Source organism: Octopus sinensis, linkage group LG10 (assembly GCF_006345805.1).
Source record: "Octopus sinensis linkage group LG10, ASM634580v1, whole genome shotgun sequence".
Classification (NCBI taxonomy): domain Eukaryota; kingdom Metazoa; phylum Mollusca; class Cephalopoda; order Octopoda; family Octopodidae; genus Octopus; species Octopus sinensis.
In genome coordinates, this window is record NC_043006.1 from 9,453,009 (window position 1) to 9,470,508 (window position 17,500).

The following is a 17,500-nucleotide window of genomic DNA, read 5'->3' on the forward strand; positions in this document are numbered from 1 at the left end:
TCTTAAGGTTGTATTTTTACGAAGTTTCAACCAAAAGTAATTCAAACTTGGTCAATGATATATGAATTTCGTTCGAAGTTTTCACACGTTGACAGAGTGAGTCTATTTATACCGAAACATTTACACTTGTTCTTCTTGTAGCCAAATAATTTCTTTGCAGAATCAACCTGTCGCCGTCATTGAGTTCTGGAAGGAGGTAGGAATCACGCAGTCTGACACCCATTGAACCCTGCAGGTTGTTTACGGAAAGAGCACTATTAACAAGTTCAACTGAATGGAAAATTTCAACGAAAAAAGAAACTAAAAATTGAGATCGAAACACGCAATGGGACACTGAATTAGACCAAGACCACAGGAACCCGGCCAACGGAGGCAAGTATTCACAATAGACAATCACGCTAAACACTCTCCTACAATCATATATAAGACAAATTTTGCCGAGAACGAGTCGATGATTCAGAAGATGTGAAATTATTTGCGAAAAAATGAGAGCAAGAGAGAAAACTGAAATTTATGATAGACAATTCGTGAGTTGGGTTAAAGGATGACGGAATAACAACACTTGTTGTGTATCGTTGTGTAGAAGAGATTCTTTCTGATATTTGCAGTTTCAGCGACTTGTGTCAGTTAATATAGAAGATGTACTTGGCTCAGTGGTTAGAGCGTCGAGCTTACAATCGTGAGGTTGTGAGCTCGAATCCCGGACCGGGCTGCGTGTTGTGTTCTTGAGCAAGACACTTTATTTCACGTTGTTCCAGTTCACTCAGCTGTAGAAATGAGTTGCGACGTCACAGGTGCCAAGCTGTATCGACCTTTGTCTTTCCCTTGGATAACACTGGTGGCGCGGAGAGGGGAGGCCGGTATGCATGGGCGACTACTGGTCTTCCATAAAACAACCTTGCCCAGACTTGTGCCTCAGAGGGTAACTCTCTTGGTGCAAACCCATGGTCACTCATGACCGAAGGGGGTCTTTACCCTTTACTTACACTTGTATTAATTTCAGCATGCAACTCATATCACATATAAAATCTGTTAATGCATCTCTTGTCGTTGCTATTGCTTATTTGTTATTTAGTTTAAAGCAACTCTGATCCTTTAGAATTCTGCCATGGCTTAGATATCATGGATAGTCTCACATTGCTACTTTCTTTTCCTGGTTCCCCTTATCAAGAAACGGTGATCAGCCTATTAGCAATTTCTAACAAATTTTCCCATTTCCCTATTACATGCGTTTTGATCTAATATATACAGTTCTGAATGAAGCACATTTCTGAAGGAAGCATCGTCTTCCCATTTAGAATGTGCCTAGAACTATATTCTCTAATGCCAAATCTCTTATGAAAAGTCGTTTATTTCTAATACTTGTTTTCTTGCTTCTTTTTATATTGCATGTAATATTCATAAATTTTCTCCCTGTTTCTTACTGTTTCTCTCTTTTAACTTTCATTTTCGCTTCCTCTCCCCCCCTCTCTCTCTTGACTGTGAAAATAGCTAGCGGCAGTGGTAGTTGATTATCTACAGAAATACTCTGAGTTTACATCACTAATACAGTCATTGTCGTTTGTATATCTGATGACTACAACTGATATACTATTTAAACGATTTTGATTATTATTCTATCTGATTCCTTATTACCCACAAGGGGCTAAACATAGAAGGGACAACCAAGGACAGACAAACGGATTACGTCGATTACATCGACACCTGTGCGTTACTGGTTCTTAATTTATCGACCCCGAAATGATGAAAGGCAAAGTCGACCCCAGCAGAATTTGAACTCAGAACGTAACGACAGACTAAATACGGCTACGCATTTCGCCCGGCGTGCTAACGGTTCTGCCAACTCGCCGCCTTTCGATAATTATTTTATCGCCACAATCACACACTTACCCATGCTAATTAAGGGGATATACTTGTTGACATGATATAAAAATCACTGCATTTTCAAATATAGTCAAAAAACTCATCTTACCTTTGCAAAATATCACACTCATTTTGGAAACAATAATTATCGTAAATAACATTACAAACATTAGCAAAAATAAAGCACGAGTGTTAATGTATAGACATCTACATTAGTGGCAATACCACTGAAATTAGTCTTGTCAAATGCAAAATCACATAACGTGTTGAAACAAATAGTGTGTTGGTCTAAGGAAGGCAGATGATAAAATTGAAAATAATGTCCAATTAAACTGTAACAGATCCGGAAAATATTAAAAATATATAAGACTAGCAGTATCGCCCGGCGTTGCTCGGGTTTGTAAGGGAAATAACTATAAAGCATTTTTAGAGAGTTATAGCCAAAAAATAGCAAAAAAATGGGGAAAAAAATTATGGTAAATTTTTTTTGATAGTTAAAAAGGTCGAGTTGCGTCCCCTAGACCATCTGTGGTTTGTTTCTGATTGTCAACCCCATGTCGAATTTATCGATCTTTTTCAGAACTGGGGGAACTTTTCAAAATTTTCGCTGCGTTAGTTTTGAATTATGACATTGGGCTATGTGTGTGTCAAGTTTCATCAGAATCGGTTGAAAGCCGTGGTCAGGGTGAGGGTACGAGAAAACAGACACACAGAAACACGCACAGACAAACTGCCGTTTATATAGAGACAGATATAATTATAACTCACAGTCATGCACATGAATACGATAGAGACTCACTTTTATCATTAGATGAAGTAGAATTGTGTCTATTAAGATACTCGGTCGGCGGTCTCTCATTGACTGCTGTTTGCAAAGTTATATGTGCTTTTAGCAATGGCTGACGTTGAATTTAATATTGAATGCTGGACATACGCATTCACCAATCTAATCATTTAAATGTATTTCGCCACAGGGCCAATAACAATAATAATTAAAATGACATATAAATATATATCCATATGTACATACACATATATTTGTATAAATATGCAAGACAAATACAACACAACACATTTATAATCATACAAAGACACACGTACACATTCAAAAACACTCACACATATACATACAGGCAAACGTTCATACGTACATACATACATACATACATACATACATACATACATACATACATACATACGTGTATATAAATACACACAGACACAAATATATATATATATATATAATATATATATATATTATATATATATATATATATAATACAAATTTATAGGGGACAAATCATTTTGAAGTGCGACTGTCTCTTAAATATCCGGCCGCATTTAGTTTCTGACACTTCCGGGTTTGAAGTTTGTAATGTAAAAATCGACTGCGCTAATCTGAAATCAGATTATCCAATAATTAGGAACACTGAAATTCATTAAGTTAACATAGAATCGGATTATATTTAATAAACTTTGTAGCACTTAACAAAAGCAGCTATATGAAGAAGGATTAATTGTTTAAGAACGTTGAATACGGAATAGGTAACAAAAGACAGGTTAAGATTCCATGATGTAATGTTTACTTAAGCATTAAATGAAGTGATAATATTAAGAGGTTAAATAGATTTTCACACATGCTATGTCATGTAACCTTTGTGTCCTATAAATTTATTTTCGGATTGTGAGCTTAGATTTGTGATGATTATACTAAGCATCTCTGCTGAGCAATATTTCAACAATTCTGTTTAGAGTCTTTAAAGATTACAACTTAGAAGGTAAAAGGTGAAGAAATCACTTTCGAATTGTAAATTGAATATAGATTAGGTTCTAGCCAATAAGTTGTAATCTACTTACAAATCAGTAAAGATTTCTGGGTTCCTTGTATCGGAGCTCACGTGTTAAAAGTAAAAAAAATAAATAAATTGTTGGTAAACCAGAACACATTTAAGTCTATATTGCCCTTTTTCTATCACATTATTTTACAATGTGTTATTAAGTATTGCAGTTTTTCTTCGTACAGCCTTACGTTTATTACAAATATAGCTAAACCTTTTTCGAATATATAACAGATAAAATATTATTTGATTAGATAATTATATTTAATTGGGAAGATATTGTAAATTTCAAGAAAGTGCATAGAAGATGGATTATGTTGTCCTTATAATATGGAGGAAGAGAATTTGAAGTGAACATCTGCTCTACTTGAACTTGGAAATGTACGCGAATTTGAAACAAGCATTATTGAAGAAACCTCAAAATCCAGTAATTTTCGAAACATCATTTTTATGTAGCTTATCTTGTGAATCCTTTCTGCTTTATGTTATAATAAAGAAAGTGAGGGCGCGTGGCTTAGTGGTTAGGGCATTCGGCTCAAGATCGTAAGGTTGTGAGTTCGATTCCCGGCGACGCGTTGTGTCCTTGAGCAAGACACTTTATTTCACGTTGCTCCAGTCCACTCAGCTGGCAAAAATGAGTTGTACTTGTATTTCAAAGGGTCAGCCTTGTCACTCTCTGTGTCACGCTGATTATCCCCGAGAACTACGTTAAGGGTACACGTGTCTGTGGAGTGCTCAGCCACTTACTCGTTAATTTCACGAGCAAGCTGTTCCGTTGATCGTATCAGCTGGGACCCTCGTCGTCGTAACCGGCGGAGAAGAAGAGAGATAATAAAGAATAGTAGAGGCGCAATGGCACAGTGGTTAGGGCAGCGGACTCGCGGTCGTAGGATCGCGGTTTCGATTCCCAGACCGGGCGTTGTGAGTGTTTATTGAGCGAAAACACCTAAAGCTCCACGAGGCTCCGGCAGGGGGTGGTGGTGATCCCCTGTTGTACTCTTTCGCCACAAATTTCTCTCACCCTTTCTTCCTGTTTCTGTTGTACCTGTATTTCAAAGGGCCGGCCTTGTCACTCTCTGTGTCACGCTGAATATCCCCGAGAACTACGTTAAGGGTACACGTGTCTGTGGAGTGCTCAGCCACTTACTCGTTAATTTCACGAGCAGGCTGTTCCGTTGGCCGGATCAACCGGAACCCTCATCGTCGTAACCGACGGAGTGTTTCCATCCCATAATAAAGAATGATCCATATATTAACCGAGCAACCCGAACTGAACGTCACATATGTTTTCTATTTCGAGTTAAAAGATGTAGATACCGAAGTATATACTATGTCCCTTTGTGGGGCATAGTATTTATAGTTTTTCCAACAATCTCTCTAAAGTTATGTTTGCTGAATTATTTGATTCTGCTTTGTAATATATTTAGGTTCTTTGAAATCAGCAGGAACACTGCGGACTTACATTTCAGACTCAAACATTGTACATAAGTGCCCGAAATAGAAACAATAAAGGTGGCACAATTGAGGGGGAAATCACCATGAATAATTGTTTTAGAAACGTTCCCACGGGAAAGGTTTAAGAGATTGCAAGAGTAGGGTTTGGTAAAAATACTCCGAAAATCTACATTCCAGAGGAAGGTAAGAAAATTATCCGTAAAAATGAATATGATATCCACGTAGGTATTTTTGAAATATATATAATCCCTAATATTTTGTTATGATGCATGTAGTTGATGTGAGATTCCCACCCACTTTGTTCTATCCATTAATAAAATATAGGCATTCTAAAAGATTATAGTTTACATACTTTTCAGCAATAGTATCTTTCTAAAATATGACTGTTTTCAAACTGGAAACAAAAGTGTATAGAACTTTTGTGAAATGATAAATGGAAGTGCTTAAGTGATATTTGGCTAGCAGATATCGAATTATACATTTCACCTTTTCTTTGTTTGTGAATATAATATACATTGCTGTAATTCAACATGCAGGATTTCATTATGCAATCTCAGAACTGTTTCACATTATGTGTTAACAGTAAAATATTTCCAAGATTATTTCTTTTTAGAAGTGTTTCTTGCTAAACAATTATTTTTTCATGTAACACTTTTCTATCGTGATTTCAGGGAGATAAACTGAAGCTTCGGTATTCATACGTTTATCGAATATATTAGAATGTTAAATAAATGTCTCATCGGATTTACACTTATAGATGAAATCATTTCATCTTAGATCGTGTGTTGAAAAGCTATTGTTTTAGTTATTTAACAACACACCTTACTGTTAAATTCACTTTATATATATTTTTTCGATCCCGATTTCTCATCGAATATCAATAGCTTTTTCACTAACACAGTAGTATTGTACTTCAACAATTGAATGAAGAAAAAAATTATAAGATTTTGTATACATTTTTACATACAAAAAATGGATATGTCACGATTCACATTGATTTACACGCTTAAATTCACAGATGTGGTGATATATTTAAGTTAGTATTCAGAAATCAAATAGTAAGTTTCGCCGCATGTCAACGAACGGCAATCTAACCAAGAATATGTCGCATAGTATATAAGGATATGTTATGTATTATGTCGTATGTATTCTGTAGAAGGTAGAATATGTGTTGAAGGAGTTATGTCTAATGTACACTCTGGTATTTCAGGTAACAATACATATCTTCGTATTCCTGTGTATTGAAGGAAGATCTGAAATAAACTACTAATACTTGCACAATTTGCATTTCAATAATCACTTGGATTAATCGAGATACACGAAAATTTAGATGGGCAATCAGATCATCATTATTTCCAATACATGAAATAAAACGCGATCAAGAATTAAGAGCGGCAACTCAATGTAATAAAAATCGCAATGCCTTATATATTCGCATGAAATGACGATCAAAATTGGACCCCTGTTCTTCAGTATAAATAAACTAAGAAAATATGGATAATACAATTGACAAAAGTGTGAAATGTTGTTCTTGATAATTAAACCTGTTGTTCTTGATCATGTTACTACAATTAACTACGAATGCGTCATGGACGATTTCAACCATATCTGACATTGAAATCTGAGCGCTAAACTGCCGGCCTAAGCACACTTATCTGCTTCTCGCTTTTTGAATAGAACAGCTACCCTTAGGACGCAAATATCTCAGCATGCGTAGATGTACGTCTCTATTAGCCATGTTCCCTCAACAATATGTTTTCATCTCTGTTTAGTTATAAGTCTACTTATTCTTCTAGATGCACAACAAATATCTACCTTTTGTCACCTACAGCAAAACCAACACATTGTATAGCAACGCTTCACAGCTCTTCAGTTCTCTGTATAGTTATTAACTACCTAGAACTTACTTCATGCCAAAGTAGCCTCGTGTCTCGAAACAAACATCGTAATTATCGAATGACGTCATATTGATTTTTCTCTTTCATTATTACATATTTATTACCGCCTACTCTCACAGATACCGAAAAATATACATACACACATATAGAAACACAGAGACGCACACACACATACACACGTTATATATATATATATATATATATATATATATATATATATATATGTATATGTGTTATATATATATATATGTATATGTGTTATATATATATATATATATATCAAGGAATCGCAGTTATAGAATGTCTATATTTACATGCATCATAATAATGATTCGCTACAAATTTTGTGAATCATCCACAATGGATCAAAGCTCCTACGTCTTGGAGAATGTCACTGTCAGCATAACAAGTACTGCTTCCTCACACTTTCATTTTATCTGAAAATACTGCGGAGTCTGCTTCTGAGAGCGACGGTGCCTTCTCGTAGGATCAGTGGCGTCTGCTCGTAGCATTTGTTATTCCCGCCAGTATAAAAAAAAACACAAGTTGTTTTCACGTTCATGTCATTGCCAACGCTATATGTTCATCCCTAGATCCAACAAAGAGCACTATTGGTAGAGCTATTTAGGGTTGAAATTCCTCCCCAGTTCATATTCCTCTTGCAGACGTCCATTTGCAATTGTTCAAGAAGAAGTCTAATAATTTATTTGGTGGACTTGTGGGTAAAACATTATTAAAATGACAAATATCCACCCATTTCTATCATATAAAGCTGTTATGAATATGTAACTATAAAAAGACGAAAATACATGAAATTGCTCTTGTTAGGTTAAACTTTCTTTAAAGATATACCGTTAATGGCCTTCAACGAATAAATTAGTTATACGGAGGTGTTATATGTTACAGATTTGTAATGCATATTAAGGTTAATTGAAGGAGAGTTAGATAAGTTATTTCAAAACAGATACAGAGAAGTGTGTTGATTTAATTTTCCAAGGAGGTTTCTGAAACAGTGGAATCGAAATTTTGGAAATATGTTTCAGTCGTTCGCGGCGAAAACAACATTAACGTTCTAATGCTAAGTACGGAAAGCATAACAATATAGTTTAAGGAAAACTAGTTAGATTTCTAATTACTGGTTTTAATTACATATATGTTGTATTGGAACAAAGCCCTGAGGTTGGACGTAGTATTGATAAATGAAATGATAGCAATAAATAACACGTATATATATCTTATACAGAAATACATAAGAACTTCTACACTGTTATTTGAGCAAAGGATATATAATAATTTCCGAATTGAATTATGTGAATTACGATAAATACATGATTATTACGACCATTGCTCCGACATGCTAAAATGAGAAGATTAAATCCATAAATATGTTGTTTACATCGAGAACCTAAATAAGTTCACGAGTAAAATATCCAATCATTTGGGATAAACAAGCACTTATCCCTGAAAACTATATATCTGATTAATAGGTGTAGTAACACAGAATGAAAATCCAAAGATATTCTCTTATATATTATCGATTTACTTTATATTTTTATACACAGAAACAAGCGTGCATACATACATACCAGATATGCACCTTAATATTTGTTTACTAACCAAGGTAGTGAGCAGGCAGAATCGTTAGCACTCCAAACAAACATATTTAGCTACCTTTCGTCCATCTTTACGTTCTGAGTTCAAATTCTACGGAGGCCAACCTGTTATTTTATCCTTTTGTTGGCGATAACATAAGTCGATGTTATCGACTGACCCCTTCCTTCGAATTTGCTGGCCGTGTGCCAAACTTTGAATTCAATATTAGATTAATAACCATACTACTGCATTAATATACTTGAGAACATATGTTAGAATGTTCATACTATTCATAGGGAGGTAATACTGCAGTAAATGACATCAGCCTCCGTTTTAATTAATTGATGATTTTGTGAACAGTATTTCGTGTCGGCATTAATTTACACAACTTTTGAAATGAAAGAAAAGTATTATAATGATGGGCCATTACTGAGTTAGCTAGAAAAAAGAAACACACTAATCTCTTTTCAGTATCACTAAAATTCTTGACGTATATCCCGCAGAATGAAAAACTTAAGTTACCTGATATTTGGAAGAAAAATGAGTGGTTATAATGAGAATGTCTTTGAACTTTTTTAATCAGGAACAGCCTGGATTTAACAACTTACATACGAATCTCTTTTACTCTTTTACTCTTTTACTTATTTCAGTCCTTTGACTGCGGCCATGCTGGAGCACCGCCTTTAGTCGAGCAAATCGACCCCGGGACTTATTCTTTGTAAGCCCATTACTTATTTTATCGGTCTCTTTTGCCGAACCGCTATGTGACGGGGACGTAAAAACACCAGCATCTGTTGTCAAGCAATGCTAGGGGGAAATACACAGACACACAAACATATACACACACACTTATGTATATATATATATACATATATACGACAGGCTTATTTCAGTTTCCGTCTACCAAATCCACTCACAAGGCATTGGTCGGCCCGGGGCTATAGCAGAAGACACTTGCGCAAGGTGCCACGCAGTGGGACTGAACCCGGAACCATGTGGTTTGTTAGCAAGCTACTTACCACACAGCCACTCTAGTCGTACGTAACATATGTTCTCGAAATATTGTATTATAGTAAGTTTTATTAGTTAAAGACCTATAATAAGAACCATTGTTCAATGGAGTCGGGAATAAGTTAATCGAACGAGAGGTTTTTGCCCTCAATAGACTATCTTATACAGCAGTAAGACATTTCTACAAAAATCTGTATCAACGACGCTGTTTCACATCAATTATATAGTATACATGTGTAAGGAAACTACAACAAAAATTCTACTTTAGTAACCCCCAAAGAAACGAGTTGTATATTATTCTTCTAACAGACTGGAATCAGTTACGATATATTATTTACATTTTTGAATGATCAGGAAATCAAAAGATATTTTGAATTCTTCACAGAATTTATTCAGCAGGTGTTTATGAATATTAGCACAACTATATATAACAAAGCTTCAGAATTGTTACTAACGTTTGACATTAGAGTAATAAATTTTTCAATGGCAATATAAAAAATTTATCAACCTATATTATGATGGTATTTATTAAATGCATTGACGTTGTTTAATTCTCGAACAAGCAGCCACACACGCACAAGGATATGTTCGTAGATCTGTAGTATGTATAACTATATTCATACATACATCCATATGTGTATATGTTTATATATATATGTACATATGTGTATGTATATACATGCATACGTACATACAGACATGCATACATACATACATGCACACACACACACACACATATATATATTGAGAGACATAAATATATATATATATAAACTAAATAATGTAAGCAATAAATAAAACAGTCTGGGGTGATAGCCTCGGGGGAAATTAGTTAATATTGTCTGTGACAAGTTTATTATTACTAATACCATTATGATTATTATTAGTAGTAACATCAGTACGTGTATTAGAAATAGTGTTTTTATTTTCAATTTTTGTCATCATTACTAGTAACCATAATAAATCAATGTATTTTTCACACGAACAGCGTAAATGTATGTGTGTGCTTATTGATTATTAAATTTCAGCTTTTCAATACGACATATGTTATGCCCCTGAGTGATATTTAACATATCAACTTTCCGTGTATACTCAGGAAACAAAGTCATATGATAATGTTCCGTGTTTCATCTCTCTCTCTCTCTCAGTTTCTCTCTGTCTCTCTCTCTGTCTCTCTCTCCTTCTCTCTATCTCTTTCAGATACAAGGACATACGCAGACACACATACGTATATGTGTGTGAGTGAATGTGCATGTGTCTGCATGTGTGTATATATACACGTATATGTATATATATATATACACACAATATATATATATATGGGGGGAGTGTGTGTGTGCGTGTGTGTGCGTGCGTGTGCGTGTGTGTGTGTATGTTGTGTGTATGTACCAGATGATAACAAAAAATTTCCCGTACTGCTTCGGCAGCGCGCCAACAGTCGGCAGCACTTGGTTGCGTACGTTGTGTGAGCTAGAAGTAACCTTCATGGCGCAGTGTTCAGAGTGACTTTGCTGTGTTTACTTCACAAGTTGTGAAATTTGTGATTATGTGATCATGTGCAGGCTCTAGTCTGCGATTTTCATGAACAGGAAAAAAAGCCAACGTGAAAGTTTGTGTCAAACTAGGCAAGTCTTCTACAGACATTAATCATGATTCAGCAAGCTTAGGGCGACGAGGTAATGGGTCTTACATAATTAGATTCTTCATGACGACAATGTACCCTGTCACCAGGTTGTCATTACTCGTGAGTATTTCACCGAAAGCAACTTGTTATCGCTCCCGCCCCACCCGCTCTTTTTGCCAAATTTGAGAACTTTCTCCTCTTCTCCAATATCAAAATGCAGCTGAAATGTAAACATTTTAACACCGTTGTCGGGATTAACGGCGAATCGAAGAAGGTCCACGATTCGTTTACGTAAAACGATATCCAGGCTGACCATCAAAATCACTGAAATTTAGATATATACATTACGAGTCGACACAGATATCGTCAGCTGACCGGTGTCTGCTACTCTAGGCTGACGAAGGACAATCATCCTGAAACACGTGTCCCTAGATGCAGCCCGGGCGGCTGGGGGAATTTGTCTCCCCTTCGTAAATGTATATAAGGACACAGGAAAAAAATTAATTGTCAAAGCCATCAGGAGGCGTTGATGCTTCCTAGGGCGAAACAGCGGTGGTGAACCCACCCTACTGTCACGTTCGTGCTAGATTGACAGTATACAACCATGATATCCAGGCTAGATTACAAAAGTGGCAGGAACGCTGGGACCGGTGTATCACTATATTTCTGTGATTATTTCGAAGGAGATTATGTTAAAACGTAGGTAAATAACTTATATTTATTAAACATATCTAGTACGAGAACTTCTTGGATACCACCTCGTATAATATAGGTTCACTGAGAAACTGGTAGGGGGTTAATAGATAGATAGATAGATAAAGAGATAGCTAGCTAACTAGCGAGATAGATAGATAAGTTGAGTCACGTCTGTCTGCATTTATATATTTATATATGTATATATTTATTTATTAATTTATTTACATTACTTCAACATCCAAATTTCCTCATTCTACATTGAGAGAAAAACGAGATGGACGCTTCATTTTTATGCTGTTGCCGCATTATATCGTACGCGAATGAGAGGATTTGCATCCCCAACCAAGAATTTTTGATGTAATACATGTCCTTGTGGAAGTTGTTGTGCGAGGCTGAAGAAGGCCACAGACATACATTATGCATTGTTATAAATCCGTCTAATAAAGGCCCGAAACATATGTACCGCTGAATCCTTGGCATCATGTTTTTATTTTGAGATAGATAGATAGATAGTTAGATGATAGAGAGAGATAGATAGACAGATAGTCAAATATATATGTGCATATACATATATAAACATTCTTGCATAACTGGCATTATAAAAGTCTGAAAGTAAATAGAAAATTCCCAGTTCCTAAATTGATGTTGAATCTCAATAGGGAGCTTGGGTGGAGAGAGAAAGAGCGATAGAGCAGCAAAATGCTACGGAAACGGACATAACGCCCACAAAACATGTTGAAATCATAACTTAGGAAGTTGTTTTCCTTGCTTCATTAATGGATGCTTCAGTCATCAATTGTAACCGTTTAAAACCGGGTCACTCCTTCCACTTTGAAGCACTACGCCAAAACACTTTTACATTCCAAGAGAATGGCATAAACATAAAATAATGTGTAGGGTGACATACTATCTCAAGTATTTAGAATCGATAATAATGAGGTTATTTATTGCAATATTAAAGTGCAATATTCCTATTGAAGTTAAACTGTCACGGACCTTTCCGAGGGGGAGGAATATTGTCATATTATATTATAATTCTATCCGAAACCAATAATAGGATTTCCTTGGTAGGTCTGCTGATATAGCTCCCTGTCCTTTATAAGGGTCAGCTATTATTGTCTTCGGCTTTGTATTTGCTTTGCAACATTCTTCATGTTAATTTGTGTCTTGCAATAACACAGGCACAGGTTCAATACCACTCCTTTATTATTAATCGACCGGATAAAAATATCTATCCATCTAGTTATCGATAGTCTAACTTGTTGGTTAAACAGTCAATCACGTGTTTATCGTTGTGGTTTGGTGTTGTTGTTGTTTTGTTATATTTTCGTCAATTTTTTTTTGTTGCCATTTGCAACTCTTCCAGTAACGGAGACTTCCCCACACATTTCGAAGTCTCTATGCTCATAGCAGTGTATGACATATTTGTACCACAAAATATATTGAAACACATAAAAGCATAAAGACTGAAGCTATAAGTAATGCGAGTATGAACCTCTATGTCGAAACATAGCGTTCCAAATTACGAACAACTATCTTATATTATTTACATTGTTTATATTTATTGGATATGTTGGTCTCATCTTGTTTGTTGTTAACACAACGTTTCGGCTGATATACCCTCCAGCCTTCATCAGGTGTCTTAGGGAAATTTCGAACCTGGGTTCTAATTCCTAAGGAATAATAATAATAATAATGATAATAACAGCAACAAAAACAACAACAGCAATAATAATAATAATGATAATATTAATGATAATAATGATAATAATAATAATATAATAATAATAATAATAATAATAATAATAATAATAACAACAACAACAACAACAACATCGAAAATACCCTAAGAATGAGAATCCACGTTTGAAATTCCCCAAATACACCTGAAGAAGGCTGGGGGGTATATCAGCCGAAACGTTATACAAATATCGGTCAAATGTAAATAATGTACATAAGACCTCATCTCTTAAATATAGAACTGAACTATCTTATAGTCCATCTCTGTCCTGTGCGAATTTTCTGTTAAATGAATGAAGTTAATTAATATATAATATTTCGAATGTGTGGAGGCGGCAAAATATTGATAATTACTAGCGTCTACTATTATAATCAACAGTTGATCTAAGAGACGATGACGAAGGAATGTTGGTAACTATGTTTGTTAATTTGCAAGATATAGTGCAATACTACGCAAAGAATACTAGATGTAGATATCTGAGTATATAAAATTGAAATCATGTTTGAAATTGAATAAATGAACATAAATTTCTACTCACAGTTTTCATTTATTTCAATGTCGAATCCCTTATGAATATTGTGTCAGCCAGGTGTGTATAAAACTGTAGAGCATAGAGAAATTGCGGTCCCTACTGTAAGACTTGCAAATCTGGTGGATAAATAGAAAATCAGCTAAGGATGCAAATGGCGAATAATGTATTCATTCGCAAATTTATCTGAAGATAAATGACTAATGGCAGTTTTCTGTATGCACACGATTACGCAGTATTCAACGTGAAGCTAAGTCAATGTATAAGTAGGAATGTGATTCCATCTATGAAGTAAAAAACTGATGGAATTCTATGTATTGTAAAATATCAGAAATATATGTAAGCGTACACTAAATATTTCAAGATAATTTTAAAAAGCTATTAAGGTATGAGTTAAAGGAGCACATTTTTGAAGATGTTTTATCATTTGAAAGGATCAGTGCTTCGGAATTATATTTGATTATTTCCTGTCAGGTTAGATTGAATATAAGCAATATATTACTCTGTTATACATTCTATGTGAAGGAAATAAAATACTTTCTTGGAATAAGAGAGAACTGGCAGTCGTTTCTCGGTTCGTCCTTAGATTTGTAGTACTTTTGGATTTAAATTATATGTTCTATGAATCTATGTTCTATGTATCTAAGAAATCTCCATATAGAAAGGTCTTTAATCTTAATACCATATTCCAATTTGTGTGAATCATTTTCGATATTTACGTGCAGTCACTTATAATTTATAGCATCGGAGGTTGTCATAACAAGCAATAGCTTTGATTGCTTAGAAGTGGATATATTTAAGGTGTAAGCATCTGTTGTATTGTAAGAATACCAACATGATTTTATCGAAAAGTTTATTTTGTGATGCGTATGAACCTTTGTTTAACAAGCGGAATGTGGTAGCAACAAAAAATGTCGACAATCTGGTATACCCGTAGATCATATCAGGACATGGTTTTAGTATTGCTGCTGGTTATATGTCTTATTTTAACAATAAAAATCTACACAAGTAAGGGTAACTTGTTAACACTAAGTGACATTGATGACATTTTCAGTGCCAAACACTTTGAGCAAAATATTTAGTCACAGTTGTTCAAAAATATTCTGTGCTGGATAAGTGATATAACAAATAATATATTTGATATTTTCAGTGTGGAAAACTTTTGGTGTTATTGCGTTTTAGCGTTATGTTTCTAAGATATGCTTCAAAAATTGGAAAGTATTGAGGTCTAAAATATTTAATCATTAAATACCTTGAATTTACGGAGATGTACTTGCATAGCAAGTGACCTGATCAGGGATCGTGTGCTGGAAGGAAAACAATTGCAGCGTGGACGGCATTTATCAGTAATTTAAGAAACACAAACAAAATCCGTTAGATTCACTTCGACATTTAAATTTAATTTGTCAAAATATTCTCTTTAACATTTAAATTTAATTTGTGAAAATACTTTCGTCGCTTTGAGACCACTGACAAAATTATGCTTCAATATCATGGAATTTAGAGGATATCGTATGCAAACTATGACATCACTAACATAACTTGTAATGTTAGTCCGTAAGTTTATATGATGGCGAATGTTGCGACTCGTATTTGAAAAGGTTTTATATGTATGTTGGTAGATTTCGAGGCATGGGGCATTTACAATCAATAATCAATTTATATCCGAAAGAATACCAACGATATCATTTAAGCCAAACCTCGAAAATTAATAAACCCTATAGAGTAGAATATGAAAGCTCAGTTATTACGGAAATAGCGCTAATAATATCAATTCATCTACAGTTATAGAGCAAAGCAATATGTGAAGCGAGGTTTTAACGAACTAATAAATTATATGTATTTGTGTAGCGGCGTATCGAGTATTTAATATTGGTTCTTCAGAAATGATTACACATCCATCAGTTAAGATCAAGAGCCATGATATCCATTGTCTGGTTATTCTTCTTCTTAATATTCGTATCATTTCGTTTGACTAAGGTCACCCTTATTCTTGGTAGAAGTTTTAAGGTTAGTGGGTTTCTAACTCTAACCGTATGTAACCACAAGTTTTCAGTAGTATTTCGAGTGCTTAGAACCCTCCCAATAATTTTTGCTGTTCCTGAGCGACAAACTTTCTGTATGAGTTCTACAGGGTATTATTTTCCAACCTCCTTCAGCCATTCGTCTATATATTTGCTATCTGTTTCCGATCCACTAATTATTGTAGGCACGAATTTTATAGCCCTCATACTTCAAATTCTTCCTATTTCAAATATGAAGGATTGAAATTTTTCTTTTTCTTTTCGACCTATTTCTTCTTATTGTTATATTTATGGAACCGTTGTGTTCCGCTAGTTCGACAGACCATCTGCTGTCAGCAGGTACAGAGTGAAAGACCTAGAATTCTCTGACAAAGGATTCGCAGACATGCGCTGAGGATACGACATCTCCAGCCATTCCTCAATAATGAGCAGCTGTGGTTACCGTTTATGAGACAGTTCGTCCCATTGACAGAGCTACAGACCTGGATCGAACGTAGACCGAGAATAGGCGCATGGCACCTGGAGAATCGACAAGCGCTTACAGTCCTCTAACAGTCAGGCAATGGGCCGTTAGAAGTCCCACATTGGAGTTCTATAGAGGATTGGTGGTGGGGAAGAGGGACAAACATCCTCAGTGAGATTCTGTGTGTCAGAAGGAATCCATTGACTGGTCCTTTCGGGTCAGAGCCTATGGAAATCTCCCAGAAATCCCTGGCCGGGCAGTGTCACCGGGAAAGGGGTGCTCAACCGGATCGAGACAATCTCCACAGGCACGGACGTGCCGTCAGATGGATCTGTCTGAGATGTGCGGATGGTGACGAAACTGTTCTGCATGCACTTCATTGGTCTTGAGGAGCCTTATTGAGCAGTTGTTGACGTGAGTAAGACGGACCCGGCTATCTGCCAAGTTCATAGTGAGTATCGCCCTGCGGTCTTCTTTTGGCCGGGAGGAAAATGGAGTATTTCTCTTGCCTGGTGGCTATAGCGAAATATGTAATGTGGTGGACGAGACAAGGAGGGATAAAGACAGATACTTTTCTCTTCAGCCAAGCCCTCACTTACTTTCCCAAGTTCCACTTGAAAAGGAAAGTGAGGTTGAAAACGGAGTACTACTCCCAGTAACTTTGTTGAAATGTGAGTGAATGTGGGCAAAAATGGCCTGAGTGAATGGGCCTATTCTGAACATTCGCTTGTAGGCCACAGCATTTGAGAGGAAGTGGGGTGCCTG